Consider the following 27,175-nt stretch of genomic DNA (forward strand, 5'->3'; position numbering starts at 1 on the left):
TAAAACAGCAAGTCATAGAAATGAGCAAAGGGAAGAGCTGGTCAGAGGGTTTCTTATTGCTGCTGATTCTTCTCCTAGTGATACTCGATTCCTTATGGATCATGCAGTGCTTTCAGTATTTTGTCTACAGAAGCTAAGGATGCTCAGGGCGCCTGGGTGGCTCAGACGGTTAAGCGTCTGCCTTCGGCTTGGGTCATGATCCCAGGGTCCTGGGATCGAGCCCCACACCGGGCTCCCTGCTCAGGGGGGAACCTGCTTCTCCCTCTCCCTCTGCCTGCTTCTTCCCCTGCTTGTACACACTCTCTCTCTGTCAAAAATAAATAAAATCTTAAAAAAAAAAACAACTAAGGATGCTCCCCAAAAGATGTAAATGCACACATGCCCAAGATTCTGTATTCAGTTTCTGGGAGTTCTTGAATTCACTAAAACTCCCAGAAATTGAACTCTCAGAGGTTAACAGAAGTTAAAACTCTCAGAGGTCTCAAGTTAACCTCCATACCTGCCACTAAATGATGCTCTAGTTTTTAAGCTTGCTAGTGAGCATAATATACCCCCCCAAACTGAGTAAGTTCAGCTTCCCACCTGAAAAATTTGTAATAGAAGAGGTGCACAGTTTTTGGTCACTTTCAGAGTGCTATGTACTAGACGCTTAGCTAGGTTCTTTACATACATTCTTATTCTTCACTGTGATTTGGTAGTTTGTATTATTACTGTTTTAATTTTATAGCTGAGGAACCTGAGACCCAGGTAGTTTAAAAGTAAGTTGCCCAAGTTTAGATAAGCCTGTAAGTAGTAAAGTTGGATTTCTTTCTTTTTTTTTTTTTTTTAAGATTTTATTTATTTATTTGACAGAGACACAGCGAGAGAGGGAACACAAGCAGGGGGAGTGGGAGAGGGAGAAGCAGAAGCAGGCTTTCCGCGGAGCAGGGAGCCCGATGCGGGTCTGGGATCATGACCCAAGCAGAAGGCAGACGCCCAACGACTGAGCCACCCAGGTGCCCCGTAAAGTTGGATTTCAAACCCAGTACCTTTCCTGCTTAAGTAATTGATAGAAAGTGCTTAGTTTGTTCCCCAGAATGTAGTAAGCAATCAGATTATTGCTGCTGCTGTTCATTTATTTAGCAAATATTTTTTTGAGTGACTGCTCTTCATACTTTTACTTCTTAAGGATAGAAATGTTTTTTCTTAGGACTTTTAGGTGCAAGGAACAGTATCCTTTTCAAACTAGATTAAATATAGTAGTGAATCTTGTGGGTGCATACTGGGGTTTGGGGCAAGAAAAGTTGCAGGATGTATGAGAGAGTGGAGTCAGGAAATAGTTCAGAAACCCAGATGGCCACTACTGAGTTATTGCAGACCTGCCTTTTTGTTAGGTAACAGCTGTATTGAGATATCATTCACATATCATGCAATTCACCCATTTAAAGTATATAATTGAGTGTTTTTTGGGGATATATTAACAGTTGCACAACCATTACTACAGTCAAATTTAGAACATTTCCATCACCCCCATAAAGAAACCCCTTAGCTATAACCCTCCAAACCTCTCTATCTCCCCAGCCCTAGACAACTTTCTATCTCTATGTGCTTACCTGTTCTGGACTTTTATATGAATGGAATCACGTATTACGGATTTTTATGATCGACTTATTTCATCATCCATGTTGAGGCATGTATCAGTACTTCATTCTTTTTAATGACGAAGTAATATTGCATCATTTGGATATCCATTCCTCCATTGATAGGGCGTTTTTGCTATTAGGAGTAATGCTGCTAAGGTTCTAATAACCTACAAGTGCAACTTAAAGGCCTGTAATTCCAGTCTTTTGGAAAGAGAGAAGCCTGATGTTTTTTATTGCTCTGGGCAGTCTTTTGGAAGAGAAAAGAATAATTTTTATTGGGTTTTATTTGGAAATATTGAAAGTAACAAGAGGATACTTTTTTTTTTTTTTTTTAAGATTTTTATTTATTTGACACAGAGAGAGAGTGAGAGAGGGAACACCAGCAGGGGGAGTGAGAGAGGGAGAAGCAGGCTTCGCACAGAGCAGGGAGCCCCATGTGGGACTCGATCCCAGGACCCTGGGATCATGACCCGAGCCAAAGGCAGATGCCCAACGACTGAGCCACCCAGGCGCCCCTCATAACATAGATGTACTACCTTAACCATTTTTGTGTATATAGTTCAGTGACATTAAGTACATACACACTCTGCAACCATCCACCACTATCTCCAGACCTTCTTTATCATCCCAGACTGAAACTCCACACTCATTGAACTCCCCAGTACTACCTCCCCTTGCTGCCCCTGGCAACTACAATTCTACTTTCTGTTTCTATGAATTTGACTAGGTATGTAATGTAAGTGGAATCATACAATATCTGTTTATTTTTATTATTTATTTTTTAAGTAAGCTCTACATCCAATGTGGGGTTTGAACTCATGACCCTGAGATCAAGAGTTGCATGTATTAGTACTTCATTTCTTTTTCATGACTAAGTAATATCCTATTGTTTGGATGTACTACATTTTGTTTATCCATTTATGGATCTTGTGAACACTTGAATTGTTTTTTGTTTTGTTTTGAACACCTGAATTGTTTCCAGCTTTTGGCTATTAGAATTAATGCTGCTGTGAACATGGGGGTGTGTATATTTTGCTTTTAGTTCTTATGGTTCTATACAGAAGTAGACTTCCTGAATCATAGAGTAATTCTATTTTTAATTTTTTGAGGAACTGCCGTACTGTTTTCCTTGGTGGCTGCACCATTTTACATTCCTACCAGCAGTGCTGCATAGAGGGTTCCAATTTCTCCACATCCTTGCCAACACTTCTTTTTGTCTTTTTGGGTAATAGCTGTTCTAATAGGTGTGAAGTGGTATTTTGTGGTTTTGATTTGCATTTCCCTGATTAGTGATCTTTTTGTGTTCTTTTTGGTTGTTTCTGTATCTTCTTTGACAAAATGTTCAGATTCTTTGCCTAATTTTTAAATTTGGTTGTCTTTTAAATTACTGAGTTGTAGGAATTCTATATTCGATAGAATATTCATATTGTATATGCAAATTCCTTGTCAGATATATTATTTGCAAATATTTTCTCCCATTCTGTGGGTTGTCTTTCACTTTCTTTATGGTGTCTTTTGAAGCACAAAAGTTTTTAGTTTTGATGAAGTCCAATTTATTTATTTTTTCTTTTGTTGCTTGTGCTTTTGGTGTTGTATCTTAAGAAGCCACTGCCAAATCCAAGATCATGAAGATTTATTCCTGTCTTTTCTCCTACGTATTTTATAGTTTCAGAGTTTTAGCTCTTACATTTAGGTCTTGAACCATTGGGTTAATTTTTGTATATGCTGTGGAGTAGGGGCCCACCTTTATTCTTCTGCAGGTGGATATCCAGTTGCTGCGACCATTGAATTATTTGGCACCTTTCTCAGTTCTATTCCACTTATCTGTATGTCTATTCTATGCCAGTACCACACGGTCTTGATTATGGTAGCTTTGTAATAAGTTTTGAAATTGAAGTGTGAGTCCTTCAGCTTTGTTCTTCTTTTTCAAGATTGTTTTGGCTATCCTGGGTCCCTCGAGTTTCCATTTGAATTTTAGGGTTAGCTTGTCGATTTTTATGAAGAAGCGTATTCTGGTAGGAATTGTGTTGAATCTATAGATAAGTTTAGAGAATACTGCCATCTCAACAGTAAACTGGCTCTTACTGTTTTGAACCTACATGGACCAACATTCTTATCTTTTAGCTCCTGAGTTTACACGTTTTCTTTTTTTTAATTATTATTTTTTTATGTTTTATATATTTTTTAAAGATTTTATTTATTTATTTGACAGAGAGAGACATAGTGAGAGAGGGAACACAAGCAGGGGGAGTGGGAGAGGTTCGAGAAGCAGGCCTCCCGCGGAGCAGGGAGCCCGATGCAGGGCTCGATCCCAGGACCCTGGGATCAGGACTGGAGCCGAAGGCAGACACCTAATGACTGAGCACCCAGGTGCCCGAGTTTACATGTTTTCAATTCAGAGGACCATTCTGTCTAGTCTCTGAATTTCATATCAAGTCCCCAGCTTGGATCCTTGCTACATTCAGTTGTAGTGGAGCCTAGAGGGACAGGATCATGAATATAAACATAGAAATGTTGCTGCTCTGGGTTTATTCCTGTGGGTGAAGGAAGGAAGTTCTCAAAAGAGGAGTGTGGGTTTGAGAAACAACATAGAGTTGTCCAGCACACTTTTCACTAATGAAGGCAGTAATTCAGGGTAGAAAGGCTGTGGAAAGTGTAGTGGAATAGAACCTTGTGGTACATCCATGGTTGAGGCAGGAGGAAGAATAGAAGCCAGCAAAACAGATAGCTCTTCAGAGATACAATTGGAGACAGAAGAAACCCCTGGAAGTGCAGTATAATGGAAGTCTGTCTGTCTGTCTGTCTCTGTCTTTAAATTTTCTTTTTTTCTTTATTGAAGTATAGTTGACACACAATGTTAACATTATTTTCTGATGTACAACATAGTGATTATATGTCATGCTATGTTCACCACAAGTGTAGCTACCATCTGTCACCATACAATGATACTATAATACCATTGACTATATTCCCTATGCTATACCTTTTATCCTCGTGACTTACTCATTCCATAACTGGAATGAAAGGCTCTTCAGGAAGAAGGCAGAAGAAGGAGCATTAGGCTGAGAAAAGCTCTAGATTTGATTGCTAGGATTTAATTGATGATCAGACTTGCTTAAAAGCCTGACAGATGAGTAATGGCAAAGTACAAGCTCATGTATTTAAAGAATGTATTGCCTGTTTTAGACAAAGATGTTCGATATAACCATCAGAGAAATGCACATCTAAACCACAGAAAGAGGGCGCCTGGGTGGCTCAGTCATTAAGCATCTGCCTTCGGCTCAGGTCATGATTCCAGGGTCCTGGGATCAAGTCCCGCATCGGGCTCCCTGCTCAGGGGGACTCTGCTTCTCCCTCTCCCTCTGCGCCCCACCCCCCCCCGGCTGGCGCGCATTCGCGCTCTCTTTCCCTCCCTCTCTCACTCTCTCTCAAGTGAATAAATAAAATCTTAAAAAAAACAAACAAACAAACCACAATGAGATTATCACCTCACAGCCATCAGAATGGCTATTATCAAAAAGACTTGAATTAACAAGTGTTGGTGAGGATGTGGAGAAAAGGGAGCCCTCATACTTCGTTGGTGGGAATGTAAATTGGTGGGAATGGAAAATAGTATGGAGGTTCTTTAAAAAATTAAAGATAGAACTACCAAATGATTCAGCAATACCACTTCTGGGTACTTATCCGAAGAAAATGAAAACACTAATTTGGAAAGACATGCAGGGCGCCTGGGTGGCTCAGTCATTAAGCGTCTGCCTTCGGCTTAGGTCCTGATTGGGATCGAGCCCCGCATCGGGCTCCCTGCTCCGTGGGAAGCCTGCTTCTCCCTCTCCCTCTTCCCCTGCTTGTGTTCCCTCTCTCACTGTGTCTCTCTCTGTCAAATAAATAAAAAATCTTAAAAAAAAAAAAAAATGACATGCACCCTTATGTTCATTGCAGCATTGTTTACATAATAGCCAAATAATGGAAGCAACCTGAGTGTCCATCAGCAGATGAATAGATAAGGAAGATGTGGCATGTGCGCCCACACACAGAGATATTATATTACACAGCCATAAAAAGGAATGAAATCTTGCCATTCATGACAACATGATGGACCTAGGGGGTGTTATGATAAGTAAAATAGGTCGGGCAGAGAAAGACAGATACCATATGATTTCACTTACATGTGGAATATAAAAAGCAAAACAAATGAACAAACGAAACAACAGAAATAGATTCATAGATATAAAGAACAAACTGATGGTTTCTGGAGGGAAGGGGAGTGGGGGAATGGACCAAATAGATGAAGGGGATTAAGAGGTACAAACTTTCAGTTATAAATAAGATATGGGATGTAATGTATAGCATAGGGAATATAGTTAGTAATACTGTAAAAACTATGAATGGTGACAGACTGTTAGTAGTCTTACACAGTGATCATTTCCTAATGTATATAAATAATGAATTACTATGTTGTATACCTGAAATTAATATTGTATGTCAAATATACTTCAATAAACAAAATATATTGCCTTTGCTAGACTAGTGTTTCACCAACTTTATTTACATACTACCTTCCTTTTACTAGAACAGAGAATCATCTATCGTATTACTTATTTAATATTTTATTTTAAATAGCTCATGTTATAAAATTAAGTACATTTATAGTACATTTATTTTTTAAAGGAAACTTTAAAACACTACCATATATAGAAAACCAATATAGGCATTCCTGCCACAATGTGATAAATGTTCCTGAAAATCCATACATTTTGTCAAATTGATTTATACACCAAAAATAACAGGGCTTGTAGGTAAAATGAGGACAGACCACCTAAATCTATTCAATTTAAGACTCCTAATGTAAATGTAAATTCTAACATAAATATTAGCATAGTTCAAAATACAGTTTAAATTCTTTTTTTTTTTTTTTAAGATTTTATTTATTTATTTGACAGAGAGAGACACAGCGAGAGAGGGAACACAAGCAGGGGGAGTGGGAGAGGGAGAAGCAGGCTTCCTGCCAAGCAGGGAGCCTGATGCAGGGAGCCCGATGTGGGGCTCTATCCCAGGATCCTGGGACCATGAGAGCCGAAGGCAGACGCTTAACGACTGAGCCACCCAGGCACCCCGCAACAGTTTAAATTCTTAATAAATATATACCATAGTAAATATAGAACTTTAACTTTTTTTTTTTTTTTTTAAGAACTTTGAATCACAGAGTTAAGGGCTGAATGATAACATCATCCTGAATGCAGAGGCAAAGCAGGTACAAGTTTCTTTGCTGGAGATGTAGTGATGTATTGAGGGTGAATGGATATGACTCAGTATCACATGTTGATTTCTTTTTTGCAAAAATGGGGAGAACCATGTTAAAAGCACTTTTCAAAATACATAGTCAAAATGAACCCAGAAGAAGTTGCTAGGAGAATAGGAATCACATGTAGTACTGGATTCCTTTGCTGCTGTTTTAATGAAACAACAGTATTAATTTTTAGTTAGATATTATGGTCTGTCAGTGGCTTTGAGTTGGAAATCTTTTTTTTTTTTAATTCTTTTTTATTAAAAAAAATTAGGAAGTGCTAAAGAAGTATTAAAGATACCAAACTGAAACTTTTTCATTACCATGATCTTTATGGGGTGTTATTTTATGTCATGTCCACAAGTTTCCTAAAATCATTTTATAAACCATGAGTAATATATATATAATATATAATATCCCATGCTTTGGGAAACCCTATGCTGTTAAGACCCTTTTATTCATGTTGTTCAACTACCTAGAGTTTCTCAAGACCCAGGTCTCACTACCTCCTCTACAAGAGTGTACTTAAAGGGATATAGGATCATGTAAAACTTTAAAAATGTGAACTTTTCCCCTACTTTTTCTCTCTCAATTCTCTGAAGAAAAGAAAAAGCCATTGTATGGATGATTGCTGGTGGTGGTAGTTTGAGGTTGCTAATCATGTAATTATGGCTTTTTTTTTTTTTTAAGATTTTATTTATTTGAGAGAGAGAGTGAGCATGAGTCGGGGGGTGGCGCAGAGGGAGAGGGAGAAACAGATCCCCGCTGAGCAGGGAGCCTGATGTGGGGCTACATCCCAGGACCCTGAGATCATGACCTGAGCTGAAGGCAGATGCTTAACCGACTAAGCTACCCAGGCACTCCGTAATTATGGCTTCTTGTCCCTGATGCACAATTGTTATCTAGGGATTTCCCTCCGCTGGCCTCCTGGGGATTCCATTTGCTTTCCTGTGTGGATGCCATTTCCTAGATCTCAACCTTTTCTCTTTTGTTGATTTACTATTACTCATCTAACAAATTCCTTGAGAAAAGGATCATGAAGAATAAACATTTTGTAATTTTGAATGTCTGAAAATAGCTCTCTTCTACCTTTATTGATAGTTTGGCTGATTATTCTAAGTTGGAGATAATTTTTCTTTAGAATTTAGAGGCTTTGCTACATTGTGTCTTCCAGTGTTGGGAAATTTGAAGCTATTCTTTTTTTCGTTTTTAAAAAGATTTTAGGGCGCCTCGTGGCTCAGTCAGTTAAGTGTCTGCCTTCAGCTCAGGTCAGGATCCCAGGGTCCTGGGGTTGAGTCCCAGATCAGGCTCCCGGCTTGTTGGGGAGTCGGTTTCTCCCTCTTTCTCTCACGCACACTCCTTCTCTCCCTCGCAAAAGTAAATAAAATCTTTAAAAAAATAAATAAAAGACTTTATTTTTAAGTAATCTCTACACCCAACATGTGGCTTGAACCCACGACCCCAAGATCAAGAGTCTGACTGAGCCAGTCAGGCTCTCCTGAAGCCGTTCTTATTCCTGATCCTTTGTATTTTTTCTTTGGAAATTTATAGGATCTTCTGGTCTTCCATTGTAAAATTTAATGTGCTAGGCGTTTGATGGGCTCTCTTCTGATAACTCCAGTTAATCTGAGAGCTCAAGTCATTTAGTTGTGGTTTTTTTCTCTGTGTGTTTTGGTCTTTATCATCCATGTTAGAGGCTTTCCTGAAATGTCTGGTAATCCTTAGCAATCTGTATTTTTATTTTTAAAAGGATAGGATTAAACAGCTGATTGGAATCTTTGAGTGCAGTAGGTTAGGCTTGTGTCTTTGAGTTTCAGTGTAAGGCAGGGGAACTCATGTCAGTTTCATTGGGCCTGGTTGCCCAGCTATGGAAGAAACTGTTGGTCTCTGCATTCAGTTAGCATTGTTTTCAGAATGGCATGAATGCTTTCACCCGTACCTGGCATCTCCCACTCCAGAGACCTTCCATTTTACCTTTTACAGGAATAAACCCGTCTTATTAGAAGGGGTTCAGAGAGCTCTTTGGGGACTAGGCTATTACTGAGTTCAACTTTTCTTTGAATGAGTATAAAAAACACAAAATAATCTCACTCAATACTTAACCTGCTGATGGAAAGCTGACCTAGTATGAAATTCTTACAAATATTTCACCTACTGATGTTGGCTTTATCAATCTGTATCTTTACCCTTTCTAAACCTTTAGAAGCTTTTGTCACGTGCTCGCTTCGGCAGCTCGTATGCTAGAAGCTTTTGTTACTTCTAAGAAGTTGAAGTAGCATCACAACCCTCCTTTTCCGGGTTAAACCTCCCCCACCAAAAAAAAAAAAAAAAAAAGATCAGAAAAAATAGATAGTGGCCAATCACTTCAGAAAATAAACTTAGCTTAAAAACAAAGTCACTCAAGGCCAGTTTTAAAAAATGTTAAAAATATGAAAGTAGCAGCACTTATACATAATTCTTTTTTACTTAGTAATTCCATTCCTAGGGTGTTAGGCAAAATACCTATATATCTGAAGGTGTTTATTTCAAGTTGTCGGTTAGGACAAATAGAGCACGTTATTATTTGTAAGAGGGGTTCTGATTTCAGAGATTCTAAATTTGAAAAAATTTGTGACTTAAAAATAGTAAGAATTACATCCAGCACAATGGAGTATCATTACAGAAATGATTATCAAATATTTAAAATTAAATTGGAAAGAGAATAATGTAGCACAGCATTTGGATCAAAAATGCAATTGTGCAAAAAATGGACGAGGATTAAGGCCATTACTAGCTCCAAGGCACCATTGCTAAATAGCAAAAGGTCCATAGCTCAGATAGCAGGGCTGCCTCCTTCGTATGAATTAGGAGAATCCCCTTCCTCTAGGCTGATGCTGAGTACCAGGCACATTGCTTAGCAAGTGAAGCATGGGCTGAATTTCTGCCCTCTCTGATTTCCTATGCTGGGTATCCTTGTGTAAGGCAGAAGCTATAACTGTATCATTTACTATATGTAAGGCACACTGTTAAGTGCTTTACAAAGATTGGACAATTTTCATATCTCAATGAAGTGTTATCTTCTTTTACAGTTAATTCTTCAGCTCAGGCATCTTCTGAGCTCCATAATTATGAATCTACTTCTTGTGTAGTTAATTTGCAATATAGCAGCTGGAGTAGTCCTTTTAACACCTAAGACAGATTGTGTGTCTTCTCTGCTCAGAACCTTTCAATAGCTTTCCATTTCACTCAGTAAAAAGTAAAGTCCTTACAGTGACCTATAAGGCAGTATGTTATCTGCATTGCCCCCCCCCAACTGTACTTTGACTTCACTGAATTTTGTGATATCTTTGCTGTTCTTTGTACACAGGATTTAGGGTTTTCTCTGGCTGTTCCTTGTGCCTTGAATGTTCTTCTAGCTATCTGCAAATCAAACTCCCTGACTTCCAAGTCTTGGCTCAGCTGTACCTCCTCATTGAGGCCTACTCTGACCAATATAAATTGCAACTTGCCTCTATGCCCTAGCAGTGATTATAACCCACTATCATCTTATATAATTTATTTTCCTGTGTGTCTCTCTGCTGGAAGATGTACTTCTAATACCAGGGATCTTTGTCTCTCATTCACTGAGGTAACCTAAGCAACTAGAGCAGCACCTGGTACATAGTGGGTGTTCAGTAATGTTTATTGCATGAATGATTGAGTGAAAATGGTGTGGGAGAAGTTAAGCATTTTGGCAAAAGTCCACACAGCTAATAAAAGGTGGAGGTAGATTTTGAACTGATATTTATGTGTTTTGTTTCTACTATTAGAAGATAATATCCAAAGAATGTGTTAGGATGAGTAAGATTATGAATAACTTTTTTCTTTTATCCTCCCTCCCCAAATTTAATTTTTATTATGTCCTATTTTAAATAAAAGCATAATTAAAAAATAAGTTACCAGAGTAGAAGGAAAAAGCCAGCTATCAGGAAGCTAGAGCAGGCAGCCACAAGGTTGAAATCTGGCACCGCATCTGAGGAAGAGCTTGTCTTACAAATGCACTGATCTTATCTGCCTTAAGAATAAAGAATGATGGTGTGATAAAGTCCTGGTAAAAGTTGTGAGTGCTTTTGATCTTAGATATTTTGTGAGTACTCTTGGCACTCTGTGTAACCTTGGACAATTTCATTTAACCTTTTTGGTCCTTCAAAATCAGGATAATAAGTCTCTCTCAGAGTTGTTGGGAGGATTAAATGATACAGTATGTAAAGAACTGATAGTTATTACATACATATTGAAATGTAAAGAGCTACATATTATTATACATAATGTAGGTTCTTAATAGTGTTGTACACACTGAAATGTAAAGAACTCAATAGCTATTAGCCAGTATCATTATTATCTTTATTGCTGCTGCTTATTTGGTACAGAATTTTTAGAAATTTTAGAAATATTTGATGTATCTTGTTACTTAGTGAGTTTTGGCACGTGGCAAAGTAGAGAGCAAACTAATATTGTTATTATTCAGATAGCTATAACAGGCTTTGCTAAATATATGTATTTTTCATGGATGCTTGTTTTTGGTTCTAATTTTATGTTATATCTTACAAATAACCATTGTTTTCTTAACAATTTACATAAATTTTAGATTCTGTAACTACCATCCATTGGTTTTGAAGTCTTGGTTGAGTAACTTTTGTGGGTCAGGTGTCCTACTAAGTTCTGGGAGAATAAAGAAGGCATGCACTCTATCCTTAAGGAGCTTACAGGTAGTCAGGGAGGCAGACATGTAAATAAGTGTAATAAAAGGTGGAAAGTGCTGTTAATATATATTTAAATAATATGACTATGAAAAAAAGTAGGGAGTAGTAAATTCTTTATGATTAGGGAGCAAAGAAGGGAGGCTTTATGAGGGAGAATTTCAGGTGCTTTGCCTAAAGAACATTACGGACCCAAAGCCTCAGTAGAGGCATACAAAATTCTACTGAGCGGATGCCCTCAAAGAAAGACTTCTGGAAACCAACTTTGTACATCTTAAGGTTTTCATACTGTACAAGGGCTGCAGTCTCTGAAACAATCCAGAAGAGACTTTTTTTTTTTTTAATTGCAAGATTGTAAATAAGTATAATCTTTGTTGTATGTGCTTTGGAGAAGGATTTAAATTAGGGAAGGCATCTACAGTAAATTCAGTGAAATAGTTAACACCACCCTCTCATTTGGTATTTTCTTTGAAAGCCGAAAAGAACATCATCTCAGCAGGCAGGAAATGGAAGGCCTCATGGCAACAAAGATCATTATAAGAAGTGATAAATGAGAAAGTAGAGGAAGGGCTATTTTTAGAGAGAGATGAATATTAGAAATTCAATAATTAATTTAGTAAATAAGACTATATAGTGTAAGAACCATGGATATATACCATTTCCATGCCTTAAAAATGGCATATTATTGGGGTGCCTGAGTGGCTCAGTTGGTTAAGTGCCTGACTCTTGGTTTCCACTCAGATCATGATCTCAGGATTGTGAAATTGAGCCCCACATTGGGCTCCACACTGGGCGTGGAGCCTGCTTGGAATTCTCTCTCCCCCTGCCCCTCCCCCCCTAAAAAAATGGCGTATTAAAAGTTAGTCAGCCATGTAACCCAGTCAGCATTGGAGAATGGTCTCAGATTGCTGTCAGTGTATCCATTAAAGTAGTTTGTATCCATTAAAGTACTTTGCCACGTGCCAAAACTTCACAGTAAATTTGAATGATAAATAAAGTCACAAAATAACTAACTAAAACTTAGAAAAGAATGAAAATTTAATATAGTGAGGTTTTTGAGTACACATAGCAATGAAGTATATGAAAACAGGAAGAATTACATGAAGTAGGAGAGCTGACTATTTCTAAATGTAAGGTAGAATTAGCACACACAGAGTTCATTGGGAGGGATAAGAAAGACACTTTAGGACTATATGGATCCTTTAAAAAAGTGATCATTCAAGGGTAAGAAGATGTATTTTGTATGGGTTAATGCATTTGGAGAAATCGATGTAAGGTGGTCTAGGGATTCTGGGCTTTCAAACTTAGTGGTCCACACTAAACAGTACTTTAAAAAAAAAAAATTATTAAAGTAATCACTACACCCCATGTGGGGCTTGAATTCACAACCCCGAGGTCAGGAATTGCCTGCTCCTCTGGCTGAGCCAGCCAGGCACCTCAAAATGTACATTTTTATAATGTATGTGTATCTGAATCAAAGATTTCTCAAAATAACACTTATCTATACGATGTGTGATACATTCTGTTCTATCTTATTTTTGAAGAAAGCTGGTCATAACTCACCAAAATGATTTCCTGACAACTGAAGGAACATACCCCATAGTTTGAAAAAAGTACTGAGTTACACTCTAGGAAAGAAAGAGACTTAAGCTTTTTAAGTCTCTTCTCTAAAGAATCTGACTGTTAAGGTACTGATTCTTGGGGGCATCTGGCTGGCTCAGTAAGTAGAGCATCTGACTCCTGATCTCGGGGTTGTGGGTTCGAGCCCCACGTTGGGTGTAGAGATTACTTAAAAATAAAAAGTCTTAAAAAAGTACTGATTCTGTCCCTTTTTGAAACCATATTGGTGCTATTTTTAGTTATACCACAAAAAGGGCTCAGGCTGTTTCACCAAACAAGTGTTTAAGGTCAGAGAACTTTTGTGATAAAAAAGCTACTATTTTGTACATATGAAGAGAGTTATCTAAAAAAACATTTTTTTTATCATTGGACAGAAATGAGCTTTTAAAATTAGATTCCATATAAACTCTTTGTTACCAAAGTTATCTTCAAATGGTGTACTTAATATACTTTTATGTAAGAGTTGAAAAGTTTGCATAAATACCAAGAAATACATTGTGAACAATTTTAATTAATTAATTAATTTTTTTGATGTTTACTTTTGACACTACACAACATGTATAGTCCTTTATTTTCTTAAGTTTGTTTTGGAGAGGGACAGGGAGAGAGAATCTCCAGCAGACTCCCTGCTGAGTGAGGAGCCTGATGTGGGGCTTGATCCCACGACCCCAAGATCATGATCCGAGCCAAAATCAAGAGTCAGATGCTCAACCAACTGAGCCACCCAGGTGCCCTTATAGTCCTTTAAAGTGTTTAAAAAATTTAGTGCTGACAGATAACGTGACATTGGCCTCATTCTGACATTATGGAAAACAGTTTACCATTTTAGCAGTGAAACCCAGTAGTTTTTTTTGCCCCTTAAATGTAAAAGTGTATAAAATACTCCCTATATAAAACTTAAAAGTTTTCTTTTTAAAAAGCTTTCTCAGGGGGCGCCTGGGTGGCTCAGTCATTAAGTGTCTGCCGTCGGCTCAGGTCATGATCCCAGGGTCCTGGGATCGAGCCCCGCATCAGGCTCCCTGCTCAGCAGGAAGCCTGCTTCTCCCTCTCCCACTACCCCTGCTTGTGTTCCCTCTCTCGCTGTGTCTCTCTCTCTGTTAAATAAATAAAATCTTAAAAAAAAAAAGCTTTCTCAGGCAAAACAAAGTAGGATTTTTCATAACTTTTCATAGTGTTTTTCATAGACAAAAATGTCTGGTTAAATATTCTTCATTTTTAAAATTTTTAAATTTTTAATTGAAGTGTAACTGACATAAGAGTGTTTTGGTTTCAGGGGTACAGCACAGTGAATGGACATTTATATACATTACAAAATGTTTACCATGGTAAGTGTAGTTACCACCTGTCACCAAAGTTAATATAATATTATTGACTATATTTCCTAGTGCTGTACTTTTCTTTCCTGTGACTTATTTTATAACGAAGTTTTTAACCTCTTAATGCCCTTCACCTGTTTGGCCCATTCTACCACTCCCCTCCCCTCTGGAAACCACCAGTTTGTTTTCTGTATATAGAATCTGTTTCTGTTTTTGTTTTGTTTTTAGATTCCATATTTAAGTGAAATCGTACAGTATATGTCTTTCTCTGACTTATTTCATTTAACCTAATACCCTTGAGGTCCATCCATGCGTCCATGTTGTCACAAATGGCAAGATCTCTTTTTTTTATGGCTGAGTAGTATTCGTGTGTGTGTATGTGTGTACACACACACATTTTCTTTATCTTTTCATCTTTCGGTGGACACTTGGGTTGCTTTCATATCTTGGCTGTTGTAAATAATGCTGCAGTGAATATAGGGGTGCATTTATCTTTTCAAATTAGCGTTTTTGTTTTCTTTGGATAAATGCCCAGAAGTGGAATTACTGGATCATGTGGATCATCATCTGATTTTACTGTGTTGAGGAACTTCCATATTGTTTCCATAGTGGCTGCACCAGTTTACATTCCCACCAACAGTGCACAAGGGTTCTCTTTTCTTCACAGTCTCACCAACACTTGCTATTTTATATATATATATATATATGTATGGTTTCTTATATGTACACCAGCCATTCTGACAGGTTTGAGGTGATAATCTCAGTGTGGTTGTGATTTGCGTTTCTCTGGTGATTAGTGATGTTGACCATCTTTTCATATGTCCATTGGCTGTATGGTGTTTTTTTGTTTTTGCCTTTTTTTTTTTTTTTTTTTTTTTAAGAAATGTCTTCAGGTCCTCTGCTCATCTTTTAATCAGATTGTTTGGGTGTTTTTTTGCTGTTGAGTTATATGAGTTTTTTTTTTTTAAGATTTTATTTATTTATTAGAGAGACAGCCAGAGAGGGAATACAAGCAGGGGGAATGGGAGAGGGAGAAGCAGGCCTCCCGGCGAGCAGGGAGCCAGATGTGGGGCTCGATCCCAGGATCACGACCCGAGGCTAAGGCAGACGCCCAATGACTGAGCCACCCAGGCGCCCCATGAGTTCTTTATATATTTTGGATATTGACCCCTTATTGGATTTATTGTTTGCAAATATCTTCTCCCATTTAGTAGTTTGCCTTTTCATTTTGTTGGTATTTTCCTTGGCTATGCAAAAACATGTTAGTTTGATATGACCCTATTGTTTATTTTTTGCTTTTGTTGCCCTTGCCTGAGGAGACAGATCCAAAAAATATTGCTAAGACCAATGTCCAAAAATCTACTGCATATGTTTTCTTTTAGAAGTTCTATAGTTTCAGGGCTTGTATTCAGGTCTTTAATCCAATTTGAGTTTTTGTGTGTATGGGTGCATGTGGTAAAAGAAAGTTACTTTACTCTTCTGCATATAGCTGTCCAGTTTTCCCAGCACTATGAAGAGACTGTCTTTTCACTATTGTATATTCTTGCTTCTTTTGTTGTAGATTAATTGCCAGTATAAGTGTGGGTTTATTTCTGGGCATTCTGTTCTGTTCCACTGAAGTGTGTGTGTGTGTGTGTGTGTGTGTGTGTGTGTGTGTGTGTTGTGCCAGTGCCATACAGTTTTGATTATTATACCTTTGTAGTATAGTTTGGAATCTAGGATTGTGATCCTTCTAGGATTGTGATCCTTCCAGCCTTTTCTTTCTCAAGATTGCTTTGGCTATTTGGAATCTTTTGTGGTTTCATATAAATTGTAGGATTATTTGTTCTAGTTCTGTGAAAAATCCTATTGATACTTTGTTAGGAATTGCACTGAATCTGTAGATTGCTTTGGGTAATATGGGCATTTTAACAATATTCTTCCAATCTATGAGCATGGTGTATTTTTTCATTTATTAATTGTCTTCATTTTCTTTCTTCAGTGTCTTAATAGTTTTCAGAGTACAGGTCTTTCACCCCTTGATTAAATTTATTTCTAGGTATTTTATTCTTAAAATCATTTTTAAAAACGATTTACAGAATTAGAGAGGGTGCGCATGAGCAGAAAGAGAGGGAGAGAATCTCCGAGCATGGAGACAATCGCTCAGCATGGAGCCTGATGCAGGGCTCAATCCCATGGCCCTGAGACCATGACCTGAGCCAAAACCAAGAGTCGGATGCTCAACCAACTGAACCACCCAGGTGCACCTCTGGGTATTTTCTTTTTAATGCAGTTGTAAATGGGATTATTTTCCTAATTTCTCTTTCTGCTAGCTTGCTTTACTGAATTCATTCTAAATTTTTTTTTTTTTTTTGGTGGTCTTTAGGGTTTTCTATATATAGTATCATGTCATTTGCAAATAGTGACAATTTTACTTCTTTAGCAATTTGGATGCCTTTTATTTCTTGTCTGATTGCTGTGGCTAGGACTTGCAGTACTGTGTTGAATAAAAAGTGATTGGAGTGGACTTCCTAGTCTTGTTCCTGATCTTAGAAGAAAAACTTTCAGCTTTTTACTGTTGAGTATCAGGAGTGGGTGTCATATATGGCCTTTATTATGTTACGGTATATTTCCTCTGTACCCACTTTATTGAGAGTTTTTTTTTATTTTTAATCATAATGGATGTTGAATTGTTAAATGCCTTTTCTGCATCTATTGAAATGATCATATGATTTTTATCATTGATTAATGTGGTGTATCAGATAGTTGCAGATATTGAACCATCCTTGTCTGCCTGAAATAAATCCCACTTGATCATGGTGAATGATCCTTTTAATATATTGTTGACTTTGGTTTGCTAATATTTTATTGAATATTTTGTAGCCATGTTTATTGGTGATATTAGCCTGTAATTATCTTTTGTTTTCGTAGTGACTTTAGTTTTGGTATCGGTATGCTGGCCTCATGAAATAAATTTGGAAGCATTCCTTTCACTTCAGTTTTTTGAAATAGTTTGAGAAGGATAGGTATTAGGTCTTCTTTAAATGTTTGGTAGAATCTGGGGCACCTGGGTGGTGCAGTCGGTTGGGCATCTGACTCTTGGTTTCAGCTCAGGTTGTGATCTTGGGGTCATGAGATTGAGCCCTGCATCAGGCTCCATGCTGAACATGGAGTCTGCTTTAGATTCTCTCTCCCTCTCCTGCTCATGTGCGCACGCTCTCAAAGAAATAAATCTTAAAAAAAATTAAAAAATAAATGTTTGGTAGAATTCACCCGTGAAGGCATTGGGTCTTGAACTTTTGTTTTTTTAGGAGTTTTTTTCTTACTGATTTCATTACCAGAAATTTGGTCTGTTCAGATTTTCTGTTTCTTCCTGATTTGGCTTTCTAAGATTACGTATTTCTAGGAATTTATCCATTTCTCCTAGGTTGTCAAATTTGTTGGCGTATAATTTTTCATTGTCTTTTATACGTCTTTTCTATTTTCTTTGTCTCAGTATGTTTCTGCTCTTTATTTCCTTCCTTTTACTAACTTTGGACTTTATTCTTATTCTAGTTTCTTAAGGTGTAAGGTGGGATTCTTTGTGATTTTTCTTGTTTCTTGAGGTAGGCCTGTATTGCTATAAACATCCTTCTTAGAACTGCTTTTGCTGTGTCCCATAGATTTTGGAACATTGGGTTTCAGCTTTCATTTGTCTTACTATTTTTTATTTCCTCTTTGATTTCTTTGTTGACTCATTGGTTGTTTACTAGCCTATTGTGTAGCCTCCACATCTGTGTGTTTTTTCCTGTAATTGATTTCTAGTTTCATACCTTCATGGGCAGAAAAGATGTTTGATAGATTTCAGTCTTCTTAAATTTATTGATACTTGCTGTGTGGTCTAACATGTGATCTGTCCTGGAGAATGTTCCATGTGCACTTGAAAAGAATGTACACTTCGCTGTTTTTGGATGGAATTTTCTGTGTGTATATATGTTAAGTCCATCTGGTAATCTGTCATTTAAAGCCACGTTTCTTTACTGATTTTTTGGTCTGTATGATCTATCATTGATGTAAATGGGGTGTTAAAGTCTCCTGTTAGTATTGTAATACTGTCGATTAATTTCCTTCCTTCCTTCTGTCCTTCTGTCCTTCCTCTCTATGCCCAACATGGGGCTTGAACTCATGACCTTGAAATAAAGAGTCACATGCTCTACTGACTGAGCTAGCCAGGCGCCCCTGCCAACTTCTTTCTTTATGCTTAATATTTGCTTTATATATTTAGGTGCTCCTATGTTGAGTGCATAGATATTTACAGTTGTTGTATCTTCTTGTTGGATTGATCCCTCTATCATCATGTAATGCCCTTCTTTGTCTTGTTACAGTTTTTTGTTTTAAAGTCTTTTTGTCAGATACAAGTGTTGCTGCCCCATTTTTTTTTTTTTAATTTCCATTTGCACAAAATACCCTTTTTTATCCATTCACGTTCAGTCTGTATGTGTCTTTAGGTTTGAAGTGAGTCTTTAATAGGCATCATATAGTTGGGTTTTTTTTTTTTTTTAATATTTATTTGACACAGAGAGAGGGGGAGGGAGAGGGCACAAGCAGGGGGAATGGCAGGCAGGGGAGAAGCAGACTCCCTGCTGAGCAGGGAGCCCAACTGGGGCTTGATCCCAGGACTCTGGGATCATGACCTGAGCCGAAGGCAGCCGCTTAACCGACTGAGCCACCCAGGCGCCCCGGGTTTTGTTTTTTTAATCCATTCATTCATTCACCCTATGTCTTTTGATTAGTGTTTAGGTCATTTACATTTAAAATAATTATTGTGGTATAGGTGTATACTTATTGCCATTTTGTTAATTCTTTTCTTGTTGTTTTGTAGTTCTCTGTTCCCTTTTCCTTTTCTTTCTTTCCTTGTGTTTTGGTGACTTTTTTAGTGTTACGCTTGAGTCCCTTTCTCTTAATTTTTTTTGTGTCTATTACAGGTTTTTGGCTTGTGGTTACCATAAGGTTCATATATAATGTCCTATGTATATAGCAGTCTGTTTTAAGCTGATGGTCACTTAAGTTCATATATTCTAAAAACACTACATTTTTACTCCCTCCATGTTTTTTTTTTTTTAAATTAATTTATTTGTGTGTGTGAGAACGAGAACAAGCAGGAAGGGCAAAGGGAGAGGGGAAGAGAATCTCAAGCAGACTCTGTGCTAAGCACAGAGCCCAACACAGGGCTCAGACTCTCACAACCCTGAGATCAGGATTGAGCTGAAACCAAGAGTTAGACGGTTAACCATCTGTGCCACCCAGGCACCCCCCTCCCTCCATGTTTTATGTATATGAGGTCACATTTTACATCTTTTGTGTATCCCTTAACTAATTATTGTAGACATAATTGATTTTATTATTTTTGTCTTTTAGCCTTCATACTAGCTTTATAAGTGATTGATCTCTTTACTATATGTTTGCTTTTTTTTTTTTTTTTTTTTGACAGAGAGAGGGAGAGCACAAGCAGGGGGAGTGGGGAAGGGAGAAGCAGGTTCCCCACTGAGCAGGGAGCCTGATACAGGGCTCGATCCCAGGACCCTGGGATCATGACCTGAGCCGAAGGCAGACTCTTAACTGAGCCACTCAGGCTCCCCTATATGTTTGATTTTAGCAATGAAACTTTTTTTCTTTCATAATTTTCTTACCAGCCTATTTTTTTCCACTTAAAGAAGTCCCTTTAACATTTCTTGTAAGGCCAGTTTAGTGGTGATGAACTCTAACTTGTTTGTCTAGGAAACTCTCTCTTCTTCAGTTGTGAGTGATAACCATGCTGGGTTCAGTATTCTTGGTTGTAGTTTTCTTTTCTTTCAGCACTGTGAACATATCGTGCCACTCTTTCTGGACTGCAGAGTTTCTGCTGAACAATCAGCTCATAACCTTATGGGGTATGAGGTTTCCTCTTTTATGTAACTAGTTGCTTTTCTCTTGCTGCTTTTAAGATTCTCTGTTTATCATTAATTTTTGACATTTTAATAATTATGTATCTTTGGACTCTTTTGGTTTATCTTGTTTGGGGCTCTTTTTGCTTCCTGTATCTGGATGTCTATTTACTTTCCCAGGATAGGGAAGTTTTTGTTGTCATTGTTGTTTTTAAAGTAGGCTCTACACTCAGTGTGGAGCCCAGTGTAGGGCTTGAACTCACAGCCCTGAGATTGAGACCTGAGCCAAGATCAAGAGTCAGATTCTTTTTTTTTTAAAAGATTTTATTTATTTATTTGACAGAGAGAGACACAGCGAGAGAGGGAACACAAGCAGGGGGAGTGGGGGAGGGAGAAGCAGGCTTCCCGCCGAGCAGGGAGCCCGATGTGGGGCTCAATCCCAGGACCCTGGGACCATGACCGAAGGCAGATGCTCAACGACTGAGCCACCCAGGCACTCCCAGGATAGGGAATTTTTTAGCTGTTACGTCTTCAAATAAATTTTCTGCCCCCTTCTTTCTCTGTTCTCCTCTGGGACCCCTATAATGCTACTCTTATTACAGTTGACATTGTTTCTGAGTTCTCTTAACCTATCCTCATTAAAAAAAATTTTTTTTCCCTTTTTGTTACTCAGTTTGGTGATCCCACTACACTGTTTCCCAGATTAGTGATGTGTACTTCTGCATCCTGTAATCTGCTGTTGATTTCCTCTAGTGTATTTTTCATTTCAGTTATTGTATTCAGCTCTGATTGGTTCTTTTTATATTTTCTCTTTGTTGAAGTTCTCACTGAGTTCATCCACTCTTCTCTCAAGTCTGGTGAGTATCTTTATAACCATTACTTTGATTGTTTATTTCTGTTTCATTTAGTTCTTTTTTTCTGAGGTTTTATTTTTTCATTTGGAACATATTCTTACATCTTCTCATTTTGTCTGACTCTCTGTGTTTCTGTGTATTAGATAGGTCACCTATATCTCCTGGTCTTGAAAGTAGTGGCTTTGGGGCGCCTGGGTGGCTCAGTTGGTTAAGCTGCTGCCTTCAGCTCAGGTCATGATTCCAGAGTCCTGGGATCAAGCCCCGCATCGGGCTCCTTGCTCTGCGGGGAGCCTGCTTCTCCCTCTCCCTCTGCCTGCCGCTCCCCCTGCTTGTGATCTCTCTCTCTCACTATCTCTCTCTCTGTGTCAAATAAATAAATAAAATCTTTAAAAAAGAAAAGAAAAGAAAGTAGTGGCTTTAAGTAGAAGGTGACCATGGATCCTCGTAGCTCAGTTGTCCCCCCTCCGGTCAGTAGAACCAAGTGTTTCATGGGTGTCTCCTGTGTGGCCCTCCTGTTATGACTGGGCTGTGACTGCTTTAGGCATCTTAATGGTTGGTGCTAGTCCCCACCTCGGCTGGCTGCAGTGACTGGGTGTGACTACTGTGGGTGCCCTGGTTGGCAGGACTGGCTCCTGGCACAGCTGGCTGTTGCAGGTATGCTGGTGGGAGGGGCACCAGTCCTGTCTGGGGCTACCCACTGGGTGTGGTGGGGCAGTAATTGTTTTAGGGGGTTGCTGGTCTTTACCGAGGGTGTCCACTGGGTGTGGCGGGGTGGGAGCAGCTTTGGAGGGGCACCTGCTGCAGTGGTGGGGCGGGTCCACTGGGGAATGCTGGGGCAGATGAGTGGTGGTAGCAAGGTAGAAGGAGAGTGTCAGAATTGGTTCCCACCAGTTAGACTGAAGGAGGGCAAAGAAAATGATGCCCATCAGCTCTTCCTTTCCTGTAGAAAGTTTCTACAGATTCTGCCCCATTAGCACACACCCTAAAATTAGTAAATCTCTTTCGTGTATAATCCAGATGCTTTTCAAACTGCTGCCTTTGTGCTAGGTCTGGTACAGTGTGCTAGGTCTGGTACAGTGTCCTGGCCATTTAAGAACAGTCCAGTTTTCTGTAGCCCGCTGGCTCTCCTGGAGTTAAGACCTGCTGATTTTCAAAGCCAGGTGTTGTGGGGGCTTATCTTCCTTGTGAGGATCTGGGGCCGGGGTTACCTTACGTAGGGCTAGATTGGTTTGCTTCCTAGGGAAGATCTGCGTGTCTGTGATATACCTCCTGCTTGTGAGTTACCACACTGGGGGTTTCAAAGGTTCCCAGCTGTCTCTTCCCCCTCTTAACCTTCTCAATATGGTCATTTAAAAAAATCTTTAACTGTGAGAATACTATTTTGCTAGTCTTTGAGTTGCACTTTATGTAGTTGCAGCCTTGTTGTGTCTGTAGGAGCAGGTGAGCTCAGGATCCTCCTACTCCACTGTCTTCCCAAGCTTCCCTGGATAAATATTCTTTAAATTAGACCTTTAGCCAGTGTGTTGGGGTAGCATCCTTTCCTGGGAGTTCTTATTTTTGTAAACTAGTCTTGCTTTAAATTGTTTTTAGTTTGGTTTTATGCCTTTAGCTCTGAAGTAGTTTAGTTTATTGATATTACAGATAACGCTGCAGTAAGTATTCTTTATTAGTGCTGGGTATTTCCTTAGTGCTGGCTGTTATATTCCCCCTATAAGATAGATTGTCAAATGGTATAGAAATTCAAATATTTAAACAGCTAAGAGACACTATTAGTTAGACTGTTGCAGTTTACATTCTTATCAGCAAGTAGGAGAGGTAGGTTTTCTTGAATGCCTGTGATGGATATTTTCCTTTTCAGTCTTAAATTTTATAAATGTGATGTTAAAAATAGTATTTTGCTTTTCAAAATTTGCATTTCTCTACCATATATGTGTGTATATATACACACATACAAACACACATAAACACGTGTTTCTATTCTGTGAATTTAATTTCATTTTTTTCCTGTGGCATTGTTCATGTTTTTGTTAATTTTTAGGAGTTCTTTGTATATTAGGAATAGTAATCCTTTATAGAGAAAGAAAGAGAGAAATATCTTTTTTAAAACGATTGATTTATTCCAACATAGTGAATTTCTCCATAAGAGAGTGCATTAGTTTTGAAACTTCTTTGGGATTGTGAAAGACTTCACATTTGGGCTGTCTAGTTTTAGTATGTCTCTAGGTATGTCTGAGATTTGGTCAACAGATCAGTAGGAGAGAGCAAAATATTAGAAGCTAGGTTTACATTTATGTTACATGTATATTTATTTGAGAGTAGTATCAATGGGGTTTCTGAATGTCTCCAGTTAAGACAAGTGTATTGATGCTGAATGGCTTTTAGAAGCGGACTTTTTCTTGTTTTCAGATGTGTACCTTTTAGTAAACTGATTAAGGAATAGAACTTCCTGTGATGAACAGGTTAGTGGTGTATCCATCATCCCTGGGGCAGCTGGTAGGCCCTTGGTCTTCCTAGCCTGTCTGCTGACCTCAGCATGCCTTAGAAATATGGTTCATTGTTTTGTATGAGTGACATGAAAAAGGTTGGGAAACATTGACTTATTATGCTTCTTAGCCTAGTAAGTGGTCTTAACAAACCCACATAGACAAATAAAAATAATAAATGATAATCTGAAACTTGAGAATTTAAGTGGGTTTGCTTTTATTTTGTCACTTTTAATTAACAGTTATTATAGTATGTTCTATACTAAGTGCCAGCACTGTTATTTTCTAAGTGCCTTCAAGACTTAGAATTCATCATAAAATGAGTATGTTCTTGGAGTTAGGCCATGTTTAAGTCTTGTAAGTGGGTTCTTTAGCTAATAGTTTATAGTACGGTCTCTCTACCCCTCCCCCCAATTAAATACATAATGCTGTTTACTGCAGTTTGTCATTTGCTGAATGGTAGATATTTTTTTAAAGGTGTACTACTAAATGGAGATTTAACTAACATTTACTAGTTCTGACAGATCTGTTCTATTAAAAAAATTGTACTCTATAAATCAATTAATCCAATCTCTTAAAAAGGTAGGGCTTTTAAAAAGGGGGGCTCCTGGGTAGCTTAGTCGGTTGAGTATCTGGCTCTTGATTTCAGCTCAGGTCATGATCTTAGGGTCCTGGGAATTGAACTGTGTGTCCAACTCCGTGCTCTGTGGGGAATCTGCTTGAGGATTCTCTCCCTCTCCCCGCTCATGCTCTGAGTCTTTAAAAAAATTATATATGTTTTGCAACATTATTCTGGTTTCTAACTTAATTCATTTAATACTTGAGTGCCTTCAGGTTCTAAGTACTGTATTAAGGACTAAGAATATAGTAGTGAATAGGATTTGGCAGGGTCCTGCAGGAGCCTTTGTGGAGTAGAAGGAGGGTGGAAGGTACTAACCTAAATCTGTACTAACTAAATCTGATCAATTTTACATAGTAGTAAGTGCCATGAAGAAAATAAGCTGGGTTATTTAATGGGGGTAGGGAGGAAAGTCTTTTGGCTGGGGTGGCTAGGGAAAGCATCTCTAAAGTGATCTTTTAGATGAAGGCCTTAATGATGTGAAAAGGTCAGCTTGTTTGTTTCTGAAGGTGTCAGCCTTCCAGGTGGAGGGAAGAAGAAATTCAAAAGTCCTGCGACTTTAAGCTTGACATGTTTGCTCAGAAAGAAGGAGTTTGGGGCGCCTAGGTGGCTCAGTTGGTTAAGCGACTGCCTTCGGCTCAGGTCATGATCCTGGAGTCCCTGGATCGAGTCCCGCATCGGGCTCCCTGCTCGGCAGGGAGTCTGCTTCTCCCTCTGACCCTCCCCCCCTCTCATGTGCTCTCTCTCATTCTCTCTCTCTCAAATAAATAAATAAAATCTTTAAAAAAAAAAAAAAAAGGAGTTTGGCTTATATTCTGAGTCTCAAATAGGGGAGGGATATGTTGAGTTGCATCTTTAAGATTGCCCTGGTTCCTCTGTATTTCTAGATGAAGGGAACCATATCATTTCAGGCCAGTGAGATGCTCAGATGAACCCTCTTTCCTCATCTTTTTCTCTCATCTGGTTCTAAACTTCATCTCTTCCTTTTTTAGTTGGGAAAAAAGATCTAGGGAAAAGAGCTGTGGGTGCCCCTAAGAAGTGACCTTATGGTAGTGAAGGGTTAGAATTAGGAGTGTGAAGGGGCTCAGGTTTAGGTGCCAGAGGGGAAGGCAGTGTGTCATGACCCTGCCACTTGAAGGCTGTGATGTCTTGTCCTGCCTCTCCCCCTTACACAAATACAATAGGCTTCATAGAAATTTACAGTTGTAAGAGTAAAACACAAAAAACCAAAAAGTAGATAGATAATATATAGGAAGTAAAAATTCCTCACAATCCTGCTGAAATAATCACTGTTAATACTTTATTATTCTCTCACCTCTTTATGATTCTAGATTTTCCTCTTTCTAAACTAATATAAAAAGAGGTTCAAACTATATTTTTCATTTTTTGTCTTGGATAGCTTTTCTCCATCTGCACATACAGATTACTTCATTTACCACATAGATATTAACATTATGTTTAGTTCCCTGTTAGGTATTGGTCTTTCCCAGTTTTTAAGGCTATGAATAGTGCTATAACGAAGGTGCTTGTACATATATCTTTTCTTTCTAAGTTTTTATTTAAATTCCAGTTAACAGTGTAATATTAGTTTCAGGTGTACAATTTAATGGTTAAGCACATACATACATCACCCAGTGCTCATCACAAGTGCACTCCTTAATCCCCATCACCTATTTAACTCATCCCCCTACCCACCTCCCCTCTGGTAGCCATCAGTTTATTCTCTGTAGTTAAGGGTCTGTTTCTTGGTTTGCCCCCTCTCTCTTTTTTTCTCTGTGCTCATTTGTATATATCTTTATACACTTGCCTTATACTTCTGTAGGATAAATTCCTAAAGAGTGCAGTTGAATTACTAGGTCAGTCTTTAAATTTTCTCAGCTGCAAAATGGGGATATAAGTCCTACCTAGAATATTTCTCTAAGGATTAGGTTGGATAATATGAATGGGATGTATGCAGTATATACTTCCTCATAATAGTAGGCACTTAGTAGATGGTAGGTATTATTAATAATAAGACCAAGTAAGTTTCTAAGGGAAGAAGGTGTGAGAAGGATGGGATTCCCTGTCAGCATCACCATTTTCTAAAGGAGATAAACCTCACTTCTGCATGATTGCTGACTCCCAGTCAATGGCAGGGCATGGTGTGTCCAAACTGCACAGTATCTAACTTTATCGTCATTCTGTGACTGTGGATTTCTATTGCAGTTTTCTTGTTGCCTACTTAAAACATTTGGTTATTTTTGGTTAGGTGAGTATCTCTGCTTGCTCCTGTTTGTAAGTTCGTTTTTGTACCAAAACTGAACTGTGAATGTTATGGTGGAAAGTTCATGAACTTTAAATTTAAACATCCATAGAATCTGGTTATTTTACCTATCATTTGGGTATTTTGGGGCAAGTAGTGTGATTTTTCTGTGCCTCATTTGTTTAAAGGGTAAATGGAGGATGGGATTTAAAGGCTTTGAGATCCTTATACACATTAAGTGAGATCATTTATATATCAAGTGTCTAATACACATCCTAGAAATACTAATTTCCTTCCTTTAAGGCAGAAAATTATGACTTACAGTTCTTTTTTTAAATTTCACTTCTCATAGTACTTACATGTTACTGATACCCAAGGGTAGTCACTTGCACTTAATATACAATAACTAAAGAAGAAGAGAAATGTAATTTAAAAAAATATTAGAAGCCAGGAGACCCGGGCCCATGGTCCAGGTTGGCTTTTAACTGGTGGTATAACCCTTGATGAGTCTTTTGATCTCTAGCCCTGATTTTGC

General features: G+C 38.3%; 1 protein-coding gene across 3 annotated transcripts in view; it reads left to right on the forward strand.

The window, feature by feature from the left end:
- The window catches only part of RAF1 (Raf-1 proto-oncogene, serine/threonine kinase), a 75,739-nt gene that overhangs the window by 19,874 nt on the left and 28,690 nt on the right, over positions 1-27,175 (forward strand). The window lies entirely within an intron of this gene.

The sequence above is a fragment of the Halichoerus grypus genome, chromosome 1 (assembly GCF_964656455.1).
Source record: "Halichoerus grypus chromosome 1, mHalGry1.hap1.1, whole genome shotgun sequence".
Lineage (NCBI taxonomy): Eukaryota > Metazoa > Chordata > Mammalia > Carnivora > Phocidae > Halichoerus > Halichoerus grypus.